Here is a 16,298-nt window from a genome sequence, read left to right on the forward strand (position 1 = left end):
AATGCACAAATTCACACGGACACATACTTCTTCATTCTCTCTTGTCTTTATTATTCGCTAGTACTACTACTACTACCCCTACTCGCACTCAGTCTGATCGCTATTGTCTGTCCCACTTACTCCTTGGATCCGGCGTGCCGACGCTCATGCCGCTGTACCACTCCGGGTTGAAGTCCGCTCGTAGGTCTGATCGCCTTGGCTTCGAGAATGAGAGCGAGCTTCCGCCCTTGCGGCCGCATGTAAGCCCGGCTTGCAGGGTTTCTTCGTTTCCCAACACAGTTTCTTATCGAACCTCCCGCCTATCGCTATCGGCACTATCAGCTGTTGGCCATCGGTCGACCAACACTGGGTGGTTTTCCAGCCCTGGTGCGCGCAATATTTAAATCGGATAAGCTTAGCTTCTAGTTTGAACTTAAATAAATTGCCTTCGTGGCGTAACGACTTATATTACTATATAATTATATTATATATTATAACTTATAAATAAATGGCCTTCGTGGCGTAATCTCCAATTGTATGCCTTCGTGGCGGAAAGAATAGAAATGGCGAAATGTGGAGGGTGTGTTTCACGCATCCTCACACCCCCCTTTCTTCGGCGTGATTATGGCGAAAGGAAACGATCACCTCCCGCCCGGCGGTGATGGTGACTCGGAACCGATGACCCTCGATCTGGCGCAGGTAGCGCACCCTCCGTCGATCCTGCTCCTAGATGGATGCGACAAGGGCTGTAGGCAGTCGTCGCTGGTGGGTGTCTACCCTCCAGCCGACTGGGGCGACGATCCACTGGGCCTCCTCCATAACTTGTCCAGCGTCCGGACACTCCCGGAGGGCTTGCAGGACCTCATCCTCCTCTTCCCTGCTGAGGAACAATTTCAGGTCCGGTTCCCAGCCCAGCTCGCTTGGTGCGATCGTGCGGCCGGGAGTTTGCGGCACGGCGCGCGCAGAGGTGCCCAGGCCCGGCGGTATTGGGAGCGGCGATCGCTGGCTGTGCGGTCGAAACATCCCTTCCGGGGTTCGTGGGGAGCTTTGCAGACGTCCGGGCGTTCGTGGTAGCGGACTGGTATAGTGGCTTCCACCTCCTGGGGGTGACGTCTGTCGCGGCGTTCTGGGAGATGCCCTCGGGGGCCGCTCTGGTGGTGATCCGGGCGATGCCTCTGGTAGGGCCGGCGGTGGAGGGTCTACGAAACCCTGGGGAGCGTTTCCTCCGACTCCTGGGTCCTGGCCAGCAGCGGGTCCTGCGTCCTCCTCGTTGGCGTCGTCCTCCTCCTCGTTGGCCTCGTCCTCCTCCTCGTTGGCTTCGTCCTCCTCCTCGTTGGCCTCGTCCTCCTCCTCGTTGGCCTCGTCGGAACCGTGCCCGGAGCTGAGTCTCCTCCGGACGTCGGCTTCCCCAGGCTCTGGGTTGACGTAGCCGCCGTAGTCCTCCCAGGCCCGGTTGGCTTCGTCGATGACCGGCTGTTGGGGCGCGCGAAGTTGCCCCAAAGCGACCGTCCATCGCCACGGAGGAGTCATCGGAAGACATCGGGCTTCCCGAGGGGCATCGTTCGGCTTCCCGCCGGCATTGCCCAAGGTAGCCGGGTGCGAACGCGTGGTGATCCTGGCTCCGGATCCAAGCATCCACCGAACGGTGAACTGTTGCCGTCCCCGGTTTGCCGGATTCGAAGACCTGCAGCCGTGCCAAACGGGCCACCGTGGGTGCTGTCGAGTCGTCGTCCTCGTCCCCCGATGGTCCAACTGCAAACGCCGCAGGTGGCTCGCCGCTAACTGCGATGCTTGCGTCCGGCGACCACGGCACGGTGGAGATGGAGTCGCCGTTACGAGCTTCGCGTGACTGGAGGCTGAGGATTGGGCTGAAGCTGAGTGGTGTGGGGCTCCGGTCTGACAGGACCGAGTCCCGGCTGGAGGGTGCGCCGTCGTTGGTATCCGTGTCCGAGTCACGGTGGTCGACCGGTTGGTAGACCCCTGCGACGAAGTATGGGTAGAAAGGCTCCATCCTGTTGTTGTAGTTCCGATCTGTAAATTGCTAGAATATTAGCCTAGGCCTACGTTCCTTATTGGCCCCGCCTGAGTGCGAGGATCGACTTATCTAGTGGGTACAACTCTCAGCTTAACCTAGTTATACCCGTTACTCGTAGAGTAAAAGGGTATACTAGATTCGTCGGAAAGTATGTAACAGGCAGAAGGAAGCGTTTCCGACCCCATAAAGTATATATATTCTTGATCAGGATCACTAGCCGAGTCGATCTAGCCATGTCCGTCTGTCCGTCTGTCCGGATGAACGCTGATATCTCGGAAACTATGGGAGCTAGGCTATTGAGATTTGGCGTGCAGATTCCTGAGCTTCCTACGCAGCGCAAGTTTATTTCAGTAGACTGCCACGCCCACTCTAACGCCCACAAACCGCCCAAAACTGTGGCTCCTACAGTTTTGAGGCTAGATAGAAAATTTTAACTGAAATGTAATGTTCTTATCAATACCTATCGATTGACCCAAAAAAAAGTTTGCCCCGCCCACTTTAACGCCCACAAACCGCAAAACCCTGTGACGCCCACAATTTTCATGCTAGATAAAAAATTTTAACTGAAATGTATTGGTCTCGTCAATACCTATCGATTGATCCAAACAAAAATTTGCCACGCCCACTCTAACGCCATAACGCTTAAATCTGTATACCGCCGGTAGGTGGCGCATTTTAATCTCGCGCTGCTTGCATATCTCCATTTAGCTGAGTAACGGGTATCTGACAGTCGAGGTACTCGACTATAGCGTTCTCCCTTGTTTTCTACTAAAGTTATTACTACGATGCTTTGGGTACATTCGTCGACTCCCTTATGTTGGGCACGCGCTCTCTCCGGTGGCTTCTTTCGGGTTCCCTAGTTGGTCACTGCGTTGGTGGTACTCCTTCAGGTCGCCTACTCCTGCTGTTCGCCTCTTCCTGTTTTCCATATGTTGTATCCTGACGGTATTCGGGGAGAGGAACTTCAGCACCTTAAATGGCCCCGAGTACTTAGGAGCAAGCTTCGCGTTAAAGCCTTCGCTGGCCTTTGACAAATGGTGGAGGCGGACCATAACCTGTGATCCGAACTGAGGTCTCCACTCGTGACGTCGCAAATTGTAGTGGCGGCCTTGTTCCTGCTCGTGTTTATGGCCAGCGAGATCTCTGGCAGTAGCTGATCCCATGTCCTGTGATCCTGGTCCACGTACTGGGCTATCATTGTCTTGATGGTCCGGTTTGCCCGTTCGGTGGGGTTCTGCTGCGGGGAATAGGGAGCTGAGTATTCCAGTTTGATGCCGTTAGTGCGACAGAATGTCTTGAAACCGCGGCTGGTGAACTGCGTGCCGTTGTCGCAGATCAAAGTCCTGGGTACTCCAAAGCGGGATATTATCCTTTCCCGAAATCAGTTGGGCGGCTGTGGCCTTCTTTAGGGGTATGATCTCGACCCATTTGGAAAAGACATCTATAAATACGAGCAGCATGGTATTCCCTCGTCGGGTCCGAGGAAGAGGTCCAACGAAGTCGGCTCCGACGAGCGCGAATGGCTCCGTGGGATGGCGGGTGAGCATTTTGCCCGCCGGTTTGCGTTGACTCACCTTGTATTGTTGGCAAACCAAGCAGCTGGTGACGTACCGCACAACGTCTCGATGTAGTCCCGGCCAGAAATATCGTTGGGCAATCCGTCTGCGAGTCTTCCGGATGCCCAGGTGACCAGCAGAAGGGTGGTCGTGGCATTCCTCCAGCACTCGTTGTCTCTGCTCCCGAGGCACGCAAAGCTTCCATGGGTTGCTGTTTCCCACGTCTGAGGTGTGTCCGATGTGTCGATACAGCTGTCCGTGATCCAGAGTGTAATCCGGAAACTTTTCGGGGCGCCGTGTTCCGTGTTCCGCGAGGAGCTAAAGCATCCCTAGGGGTTGTCGGGAGAGGGCGTCGGCGACAACGTTGTATTTGCCCTTCCGATAGAGGACGGTAAACTGGTATTGTTGCAGCTCCAGAGCCCACCGGGCTATACGGCCCGTGGGGTTTTCAATCGAGTTCAACCACTTGAGAGCGAGGTGATCCGTAATCACGTCAAACTGGTAGCCCTCCAAGTAGCAGCGTAGCTTCCGCGTGGCCCAAACTATGGCGAGGCACTCCTTTTCGGTAGTGGAGTAGTTTTCCTCGGCTCGCTCGAGGCGTCGACTTACGTAGGCGATGACCTTCTCCTCTCCATCGATGCTCTGAGTGAGGACTGCTCCAAGTCCTGCATCACTTGCATCCGTCTGAAGCTGGAACTTGTATTCAAAATTTGGGCAGGCCAGTACCGGTGCGGCCGTTAGTCTGGCTTTGAGTGTCTCGAATGCCTGCTGTTGGGGCTCCTCCCAGCTCCACTTGACCCCCTTCCTGAGGAGTCGGGACATGGGCTGAACGATGGAGGCGAAATCCTGGACGAAGCGTCGATACCAAGATGCGATGCCCAAATGGCGACGGAGTTCCTTGACGTTGGTTGGCGGGCGCAGTCCCTAGATAGCAGCTATCTTATCTAGGTCCGTCCTGATGCCTTCTTCGCTGATCAAGTGGCCTAAGTATACCAGCTTTTTCTGGAAAAACTTGCACTTGCCTTGATTCAGCCGAAACTTTGCTTCCCGCAGTCGTCGGAAGACTTCCCTGAAATTCCTGGCATGTTCCTCCCACGTCGCCCCGATGACGATGATGTCATCCAAGTAGGCAAAGGCGTGGGGTTCCATATCCGGCCCGATGACGCTGTCAAGGGCTCGCTGAAACGTTGCTGGGGCAGAATGCAGTCCAAAGGGCATGACTTTCCAGTGGAAGAGTCCACGCCCAGGGACGGTGAAAGCCGTGCATTCGCGGCTTCCTTCCGCCATAGGGATCTGCCAGTATCCATTCTTAAGATCCAGCGTTGAGATGAACCGGGCGTTCCGTAGCCGCTCCAATATGTGGTTGATTCGTGGGAGTGGGTACGCATCGGGTATGGAATGTGCGTTGAGTTGTCGATAGTCGACGCACATCCGCATATCCCCTGTCTTCTTCCGCACGAGCACCAGCGGGGCACTGTGCGGGCTACGGGAGGGCTCGATTCGGTCGTCTCGTAATAGCTCGTCCAACTGCTGATTGATTATGCTCTGCATGGCGAGGTTCTTTGGATAATACCGCTGCTTTAGTGGCTTATTATCCCGGAGAGTGATGGTATGCTCGGCGATCTCCGTTGGCCCGCTTAGCTCGTCGAAAAGCTGTAGCTCCCTCTGCAGAAAGTGGGCGGTTTCCTCGGCGTGAGGTTCTTCGGTCACCTGTAGCCTGGTTGGGTCCTCCGCTACAGTGGCCAGGTGTCCGTGGGGACAGTGGCTCCGGAACGGGTTGTGCTTCCGTGCGCTGGCTGCGTCCGACTGGGCTGGCAGCTGATGTACACCGATTTTCCGTTGTGGTTCCCGATGCCCAGGTGAGGTGGCTGGTTTGCGCGTGTGAGTTTCCACCGTTGTGGTGGCCAACATGGCGCTCGTGGAGGGGCGTCGAAACGGGCTCTTCCCCTTTGCCGTGGCGGCGTCCGCCTGCGGCTGTAGGCCGTAGCTGTTCTCCGTGGTGATGCAGCTTCACGCGGTGTTGCCTGACGGGTTCCTCGACAACGGGGGTCCCGAGGGGTCAGGACTTGTCTTCCGCACTGGCGCGTTTGGCTTTATGTGAGTCCTCGGAGCAGGCTTTGGGACTGTTTTGGTCCCCCCCTCGGTGCCTTGCGATGATTGCGGCGTACCGGGTGTGCTTGGGGATTGCGCGGTTGCGGCCGTAGGAGTCGCCCTCGTATCTGGGGTTGGTTCTACCTTCCGGGTGGCAGGTGGGGCTAGTTGCAAGCAGACGGCGGCGACCCTGGCCGTTTTCCGTCCGGCGGCAGCAGTCGATGGTACGGATGCTTCGTTTCCCACAGTCCCAGCAGTACATCAGCGGTGGGTTTCGGCATTCTCGTGTGAAGAGTCCAATTTCTCCGCAGCGGTGACAAGCTCGGCCGACGTCAACCGGTGGTTCCGCTTCCTGGGCGATCATCCCGTTGGATATCGCCGGCCTCCTGGGTCCAGAAGGCGTTGGAGCGAGAAAGTTCTGGGGTCGAGGTGTGGGTCTTCCGCTGCTCTCCCTGCCGGAATTCCAGCTTGCGGTTGGAATTAGGGCTGCATGTCGAACGGGGTCTCGATCCCGTGCGATTTCGAACGCAGTTGCCATTTGGGTAAGCCCCTCTAGTGAGGAGAACTCATGTCGCCGTATGAAAAGCTGGTACTCCGGCATCAAATTCTCGTAGATCCGCTCGAGCTCCTGGCCTAGTGAGTACTTGGCGCGTTGCATCATCAGGCGTAATTCTACTACGTATATTTTGAAGGGCTCGCCCACTTGTTGTTGCCTGGTCCGGATGCCATCTTCTAGGCTCTGGTAGTACCGCGGAGGCAAGAAAAACTCCAGAAACTCTCTCCGGATAGTTTCCCATGGCTCGGTGTGCATTTGGTATGCCCGGTACCAGCCTTCGGCGCGGCCTGAGAGAAGTCCAATGACGGCCCTCGGTATGTCACTCGTTCTCACATTGTAGGCAGTGGCACCTTCCTCGATGCGTTCTATAAAATGAACGGGTTCTGTCCGTCAAACAGTACGCAACACTGCCGCGGATATAGGGCTGTGCGGAAGATGGGCGGCTGGGTTGGCGGCCGGTATCTCCCGTCCAGGGCTTTTCCGTAGGTTCCCTAAGCAGGGCACGGGAAGCGTGTGATCCTCAATTCCGGGCATCGGCGAGGTGGCCCGACTGGTGGACGTCCTCTGGGTGGGTGCTTCCGGGTATATTGCTTCCAGTGCGGCAAAGCGCTCTCGTAGAGCCTGGCTGTGGTCTCCTCCTCCGATGAAGGATGCCAATCGTGGTCGTAGTTCGTCTACTTGGCCGTTCGGGTCAAGTCCAAACTCTTTTAGCAGAGCCCGCAGCTCGTCCTTCCGGCGGTAGGCGATCCACCTGACCCCCATGTTTGCGGTCGTGGAATCACCCCCGGATGCGGTGAAAAACCTGTCCTCTTCCAGTCCGGCAGCTGCCGGATCTGGCTTTGATTCTGCGTCCTCTGACGTTGGCTGACCGATGTGGTTGCGGCTAGCGCTCCCGTTGGCACTCGGTGAGTGCGGCTGGTGAGCGGCGGCGCTGATCGTTGGGCGCTCCTGGTGGCGCTCGTAGCGTGGCTAGTGACCACGTATCCGGCGCGGTTGGCGCTGCTGAGGGCGCGGCTGGGCGCTGCTGATGGGCGCTGCTGTTGGCGCTCGGTGGGCGCTCGGTAGGCACTCGGTGGGTGCTGCTGGTGGTGCAAATGACGCCGCCCGATGGGCGCTGAACGCTGCGGAGGGCGCGGGGCCGCTCGTTGCGCGCTCCTGGTGACGCTCGTTGTGTGGCTGGTGACCACGTGTCCGGCGCTGTTGGCGCTGCTGGTGGCGCTCTGTGGGCACCTGATGGCCACGTGGGTGGCACTGCACGGCGCGGGACGCTGCTGGGTCTGCGCTGCTGATGGCGCAGCTGGCGGCGCGGGTGACGCTGCTGAGGGCGCGGTGGCCGCGCTGTGCGTGCTCCTGGTGGGCACGTGGGTGGGTGCCGCTGGTGGTGCACTGACGCCGATCGCTGGGCGCTTGTTGGGCGCTGCTGGGCCGCTCTGTGGGCGCTGCTCGGGGCGCGGTATGCGCTTGACGGCTTCGTGGGAGACCACGTGGCTATGTGGCGCTCCGGGAGTGGGTTGGCATTGGCGGGCGCAGCGTTACGGGATCCCCTACTCTAACTATTCCTGCGGTCTCCTATCTTTCTCTAAATCTCGTCTACTGGACATGGGTCTTTAGGCCATGCGGTTGGTGGTAAAAACCCAACTCTCCTGAAGGATATTTAGTCGTCCTTATTCGTCCCTGTTCGGGCGCCAAACTGTAAGGACCTTTTTCATGGGCTGGGATAAAACTCAGTCCGGCCAGGGTCCTCTACAGTTAAATTTGTAGAAAAGTGTTGGGACGAAACTGGACGGGGAGTTGCCGTGGGGATTTGTGGGGAAAGGAGGCCAGAGTATCCGCGTTGCACCGAGTAAGCAGCTCTAGCGCAACACGGCACCCGAAAGGTATAGTGGAGGGCGGGGCTGCTCCCGGCGAAAATACTAACGAAACGAGCGGCGTAGCCGATCCCTGAGAAAATACCAACAAAACTGGATGGCTAGCTTAGCTTCTAGTTTGATCTTAAATAAATTGCCTTCGTGGCGTAACGACTTATATTATAATTATATTATATATTATAACTTATAAATAAATGGCCTTCGTGGCGTAATCTCCAATTGTATGCCTTCGTGGCGGAAAGAATAGAAATGGCGAAATGTGGAGGGTGTGTTTCACGCATCCCCACAAAGTATATATATTGTTGATCAGGATCACTAGCCGAGTCGATCTAGCCATGTCCGTCTTTCCGTCCGTCCGGATGAACGATGAGATCTCGGAATCTATAAGAGCTAGGTTATTGAGCTTCTTACGCAGCGCAAGTTTGTTTCAGTAGCTTGCCACGCCCACTCTAACGCCCACAAACCGCCCAAAACTGTGGCTCCTACAGTTTTGATGCTAGAATAAAAATTTTAACTGAAATGTATTGCTCCTATCAATTCCTATCGATTGTCAAAAAAAAGTTTGCCACGCCCACTCTAACGCACATAACGCTTAGATCTGTCTACCGCCGATAGGTGACTTATTTTAATCTCGCTTTGCTGCGTGCAAGTTATATGACACATTATTTAGGGGCTCTTACCCAATTTATAAACCACTTTGAGCCGAGAGTTTATTTCCAAATAACTCTGACAGACCAGGCCTCCAAATCATTCCCACCCAGATCAATTTCACGCAGTCCGAATCAAACGGAGGCTGTAAACATCCAAACCGATATTGTAAACAATCGGAGACCCAAGCGAGCTCTGAGTCCGCTAACGTAAACAAAAAGATCCCCTAAGCAGTCCCTAAACTCCGCTAATGTAAACACCAATTTCCGGCCAAGATTGGACTTCGAATTTAATTGGCAAATTGCATCATCCTATTTTCCGACTCTCTTGAGTCATTCTCTTTATCAATTTTTCGGGAAAAAATCTCTTAAGCCGAGGTTTGATTATTGATCATTGAACTAAAGAGCAGGCAGTCCGTTTTCGAGATCCAAATCGAGCAGTACAACAATTCGAGAAATAATACAAGAGCAGTGAATAAAATAAGTTCGACCTATTGTAAAATTTTAATAGTGAATAAGTGATTGTTAAAAATAAAAATAAATTTTTTTAATCAATTCACAGTGAGAAACTTAATTGGCGACCAACGTTGGGCCGTGTGATTAAAAAATTCTAAAGCAAAGCTTTTAAATAAATCCAAAAAAGTTTAAAAGTGAAAAAGGAATTTTGCGCGGCCAGCAACCCGATACAACCGACGAATATATAAAGCCTGTGTTGATAAAAATAAGGTGGAAATTAATAAATGCAATAATCCCCTTAAACTCTATACAACCGGCAAAAAATTAAAAGTTTGTGTTGATCAAAAAATAATAAGGTGGAAATGAATTAATGGAATAATCCCCTTAAAAATCTCAAATTACAAAATAGTGCTCGTAACATAAATTCACTGCTCGGACAATATAAAAAATTTAAAAAGTGACAACAAAATTCATCGAAACAAATAACCATTGTGAAAAAACTATTTAATTAAAAAAAATATTTAAAAACAAAAATGTACAAACAAATCTTCGAAATCATCAACAAAAATACATTTAAAGAAAAAAGGATGAAGGGTAATCCCTCGCCAAGAAATAAACACTGAAGAATTTAAAAACCGCCTTTAAAGATCAAGAAATTCCGCTTAGAAAATATCGTCTGCGTTTATTTACTAACGATCTTATGAATTTAATGGACACAATTCACTCGCCAAAATCGATGTATTTAGTACTAAAATTCTAAACAACGACGACATACAAGAAATTTATAAAAAACCTTTTAAGATATATCTGAATTTAAAATCGCTTTGCATCAAGATCTTATTATAATTTACATAAAATACCCTATTATTACCGATCGCTGTGACGTTTACAATTCAAGATCCATTTCACATGATGATGTAAAATTATTAATTGATAATCACGTCGCAAAATGTAGAAATAAGTACTATGTAATGTCTAATTTTAAGACAGAAATATTAAATAATTATTGCACACTTAACCCAGAAGGTTCTTGTTTCACCAGATTACTAAATGGAGAAAAATCTTTTTGTAACAAAATCAGAGAAAAAAATAAAAAAGTAGATGTAATCCAAGATGGAGCCATTTTTGTAAATGGAGAAAATACAGTTAATGACACTCATTTAAATGTGTCATATTTAATTACTTTTAATTTCACCTCTATAATTAATAATATTTCCTACACCAATGTGGACAATAAGATATTGGAATACATCACAGCTCGAAAATATACAGATTTTTTAATATCCGAATATATTATATCTAATGATTCGGAACTCTCATTTGATAATATTAACATACTAAATCCATTTATTCAAGTTAAACAAACTCAAATACCAGTTACGTTAATATTAATCATATTAGCATTTATATATTTAATTATTATGATTATAATCAAATTCACAAAATTTTTAATATTCAAACCATGGCAAATTCGTATAGAAATCGAACCAGAAAGCAATATTTCCGATATTGAGATAAATAATACCCCCGACAATGAAAATACCGTAGAAGAAAATATCATTGTCGAATTAACCAATCAATTACATTCAATATACCCAACAGTTCCAATGAATCGGGACGATTCAATTTAGAGTGGGGGGAGTTATATGACACATTATTTAGGAGCTCTTACCCAATTTATAAAAAACTTTGAGCCGAGAGCTAATTTCCAAATAACTCTGACAGACCCGAGATAAATCCGTGGTCAGCTATTTCTGCCAAGCAGAGTAGTAGCGAAAGACGGGTTCTGGGACAATTAGCATATAAATGGACCCCGGGCCCCCCTCCCCAACAATTAGCATAATTCAATTAATTAACTGATTTTAATGGGCTTTGAAGTCATAAAAATGCCACGATCATGTCCATAAAGAGTATACTTAATTGCCCCCATCGCCCCCACATCCCCAAGTGACAATATTGGTCATGTATCCTTCCCCTCATTATGTGCAATTAATAGTCAGGTGAGAAAGGTGCACGTGAGGAAGGTCGCACAACCATAGTATCCAAAGGTTGTTATCTTAGAGGAACATATCCGATCATGTTGGGGAAAGGTGTGATCACGTACCCTTTTGCCTCATTATCACAGGTGTTGCTGTGCACGTGTGAAAGGTCGCACACCCAAAGTATTCAAAGATGGTTATCTTAGAGGAACATGTCCGATCATGTTGGGGAATAATGTTTCCTATGATTGTAAAATTAATTTAGAAATCAAAAGAACCCCAATAAAATAAATCCCACAAGTTAATGATTCTCAGATGTGGAATATTTTCAAATACACATTTTTGTTTCCGCCCCAGAACGTTTAACTGGTAAATTGTCTAAGATTCTCTCCTTTCCACAAATGGGTCATAAACATGTCATAAAAGGGATTCAAGCAAGAGCTACCCGAACATGCGCACCTGTCAATTACCTGACCGCAATAAAAGGGACACATGCACAACCCAGAAGGCGCACGCTCATTGACAAGATCATGGGCCTCACGCCAACGACGTTCCCATAATAGGGGTTGAAATCACGACCGCGCAACAACTCGCAAGTAGCCGACATATCTCAGTCAAGGAAATATTTTCCATTCTCCGTACCTGTAATTTTAACTCGAAATAAAAAGTCAGAAGTTTATTTTGTAGCATAATAATACATTTATTCATTTATTTTGGTATTGCGAACATTTTTGTTATATATAGAAATGAATTTTCTGCTTTGATTACGGCGATTTGCATAGAAGAAGCAGGCGCGCGTTTCCGACGTCATTTCTGGATTACAAAATGTAAAGTGTTCACCATAATTCGTAGTTTTGAGATCATGTCCACCTCGATTCATGAACATAGTTTTTGTGTTTAGAAGGTATTGAAAATGCTTACCAATTATATCTCCTTTAAATTGTTCAATAAATTGGTCAATTTCCTCGTGAAATTTCATTTTGTTAATTTTATTTTCTTGTAGGTCTTTACACGTCTACTCTCAACTTTAAAATGATGTATAACAATAATTTTATTGTTTTGGAGCTACTTTTAAAAAATGTCAAAATAATGTATGCATTGTTTAGAGCACAAACCCCGCCCTTAAGGTGTGTTTCACAATAGGGAAACCGGTTTCCTTTAAACCTGTTTAATGACGGACAGCCAATTTCCTCGATATTAATGAGCTGACGACTCCCAAAAAACTTCTGTAGAAATCGTTTCTTTTCCACACCTCTACAAATAATTTGTTTTCCGCTTGTAATTGTCCTTAGATACTTTCGAGTTTGTGGAAAACTATTTTCTCCATCGTTCCAAAAAATTTTGTGATGTGTATTGGTTAACCAAATTGCAGTCTTTCGAGATTTTGTATTTAGCAAAGTAAAATCATATGGTGGTTCTATTAAAAAACTATTATTCAAGTTTGGATCTTTTTCGAATACAATTCCAATTTCCTTTATAATAAAAGTATTATTATTATCAAAGAAACCTTGAACATCAATCGAAACAGTATCTTTCAACATTTTTCTAATGTTAAACAACTCGTTGTACTAGTCCGTTTAGTGGGTTATATTCAACTAATCGGTCTTGTATGAGGAGACAGTAAGCTTGGGTATTTTCATGACTTGGTGTCTTTAGTTCTATTGAAATTCTCACATCAATAGGACCAATTTTTACTCATTCGTTTTGATATGAAAGATCAACCACAATAATAGGGGTCTTCAATTTAAATTCATTTGGGGTCAAAAATGGTTGTGATTCACGATTATAGTAACTAGATTAAAATCTTGTATACATTTCATATAGGTGAGCATACTAATTCTTACTAAAATCAACATTCAGAATCATGAATATGACTCAGAATTCAAGTGAACTTTCAAGTTTGATAAGTTATTTGTGATAAGTTCTCCATTTAGTGTAAATCCAATTATGGCAAATCTTGGTTTTTCGCGGTTAGCCGACCATTTCACATTCCAGCTGTGTTGACTTCCATACCCCAATTTGGGGTTAACATATGAATCCCAACTCCGGAATGGATTGGTAGGTTTACACTACTTTTAATAATATCGTACATCTTAATTTTTGCAAAATCGCTCAGAGTTACATAAGGTATTTTCCAGATTTTATTCGTAATTTCCAACTTAAAAGTTTGTTCATTTCTGGTTTGTTCAAACACATCACCAAGATTCTTAATTAGCATCAACACTAGTTCATGTTTACAATTTAAAAAAACTTTTTTATAATCCTCGGCAAATCCCAATAAATTTTTTAATGGTACAGAAAAGTTAAAGTGGGATCCCGTAGATATTTCGTCCCACTGCTCCATCCGGAATTTAATAGATCTTGACTTTGAAGATTATCCAGAGATATATAATTTTTTAGGGTAGTACTCATATTGATGGACATGGACTTGACACATTGGACACGTTGTATTTAGTTGTTACCTAGCAGTATTTTGATGCTTACTTTCTCTTTAGTATTGTTTTTGGGATGGTTACTTTGTGTATGGTACCTGTAAAGTACTTGATTTTGGATGATTACCTTTTGTATAGTACCTGTAAAGTACTTGGTTTTGTATGGTAACTAACTGTTAACAAGTGTTATGAGTTGTTATAGTTTTTGGTGAAGAATTATCAAAGCATACAAACCAACTTAGCGTGAACTATAATAACCTGACCATCATTAAAGTCACATGCTCAAGACCTAAGGATCAGGTCTAAGATCATACATCTCAAGACCAATGATAAGGGATGATGTTCCGACCGTGCACCAACTCGCAAGTAGCCGACGTACCTCATTGAACAAAATACTTTCCCTTCATCCGTACTTGTAGTTTTAATTACAGTCAGAAAGAAATTGTGTAGGATCATTTAATTTTATTTTATTATTGTAACCATATTTCATTTAATTCATAATTAAATATATATTATATATATTTTTATATAATTCATTTTCTGACTCCTCCTTCTGTAAGAAATTTATGGGTTGTTAACCTTCGTCCCAAACGCATATTTTCGCTTGGTTCCCATAGATAGATGTAAAATTGTTCTCACAATTTAATATTTCTCAGATGTTGAATTATTTTTAAAGCATTCATTTGTTCAGTCATCAATTTTATATTATTTTGTTTATTTTATTATTGTTAACATATTTCATTTAATTCATAACTAAATATTTATTACATATATTTTAAATATTTAATTTTCTGACTCCTCCCTCTGTAAGAAATATATGGGTTGTTAACCTTTATTCGCTTGCTTCCCATAGATAGATGTAAAATAATTCTTACAATTTAATGTTTCTCTGATGTTGGATTATTCTTAAACCATTTATTTGTTCAGTCAGAAACAAATTTTATAGGATCATTTAATATTATTTTATTATTGTAAACATATTTCATTTAATTCATATCTAAATATATATTACATATATTTTAAATATTTAATTTTCTGACTCCTCCCTCTGTAAGAAATAAATGGGCTGTTAACCTTCGTTCCAAACGCATATTTTCGCTTGGTTCTCATAGATATATGTAAAATCATTCTTACAATTTAATGTTTCTCAGATGTTGGAGTATTCTTAAACCATTCATTTGTTCAGTCACAAACAAATGTTATAGGATCATTTAATATTATTTTATTATTGTAAACATATTTCATTTAATTCATAATTAAATATATATTATATATATTTTTATATAATTAATTTTCTGACTCCTCCCTCTGTAAGAAATATATGGTAGTTCTTTATGTTAACCTTCGGTCCAAACGCATATTTTCGGTTGGTTCCCATAGATAGATGTAAAATAGTTCTAACAATGTAATCTTTCTCAGATGTTGAATTATTTTTAAAGCATTCATTTGTTCCATCCCATAATAATATTGTAATATATTTCGAAAGCCTCATTAGTTAGCATAGGAGCGTCTTTCAATTTAATTTCTGATTCAAGTTTATGATAGAGGTGTTGGGACCTGGTAATATCGGTTCTTGTTGTCAACTATTTTTTAAGTTCTAGTTTTCTAATTCTATTCTATTTGTATACTATTTGTATGAGTAAGGCATCATTGTCTAAGATTCTGAATAAGTTTAATAAGCTCTTTAATTACAATACTGATTAGCTGGTTACTATATATTTAGTAGATGTATACAAGTTGTTTAGTATCTGGTTTCTATATGTTTAATAGATGTATACAAGTTGCTTACTAGATGTATACAAGTTGTTAACTAGCTGTTTAGTATCTAGCCACTATATATTTAGTAGATGTATACAACTTGTTTAGTTCTGGTTACAATATATTCAGTAGATGTATGCAAGTTGTTTAGTATCTATGTTTAGTAGATGTATATAAGTTGTTTACTAGATGTATACAAGTTGTTTACTAGCTGTTTAGTATCTGGTTTCTATATGATTAGTAGATGTATACAAGTTGTTTAATAGATGTATACAAGTTGCTTACTAGCTGTTTAGTAACTGGTTTATATATCTTTAATATCTGTTTACTTGATGTTTACTATTTATTAGCTGGTTACTAGTTGTTATTAACGTCTACGAGCTTTTAAAGTCTTTTGTTAAGAATGATCAAAAATTCTTGATCACTAGACGACTTTCGATGTGAAGTAAAAACTTACACTCTGATTTTCAGTGTGTTTGCTATGTACGTAAGAAAGAATGCAAAGCCAAAATATCTCAAGGTTGATATATAAATGTTAGAGGAACATGTCCGATTATGTTGGGGGAAGATGTATCCTGTGATTGTAAAACTAATTAAGAAATAAACTGTTCACAAGTTGTCTTAACGCTGTGTAGAAGCTGTTTTGATAAACAATTTTTATTCATAATGACAGATATTAAGAATATATAATAATATCATCCACTTTAACTAGTATATTGTTAAAATAAAACATTTCCATTTTTCATGTTCTTTCATCTTATGTAGGTATAATAAATGTAATCTTAACTACGATTAATCGGACATGTTCCTACTGTGAGGAGTTGAATAACTCCCCACAAATAGAAGCAGCAGCAGATGGCCGGCCGCTTACCAGATACGCGGCGAATTCGCGTAGTAACGGCGCGGCGGGGAGATCGAGAGAGTTTGGAGACCAATGAAGG

The sequence above is a fragment of the Drosophila suzukii genome, unplaced genomic scaffold (genome assembly GCF_043229965.1).
Source record: "Drosophila suzukii unplaced genomic scaffold, CBGP_Dsuzu_IsoJpt1.0 scf_13, whole genome shotgun sequence".
Classification (NCBI taxonomy): domain Eukaryota; kingdom Metazoa; phylum Arthropoda; class Insecta; order Diptera; family Drosophilidae; genus Drosophila; species Drosophila suzukii.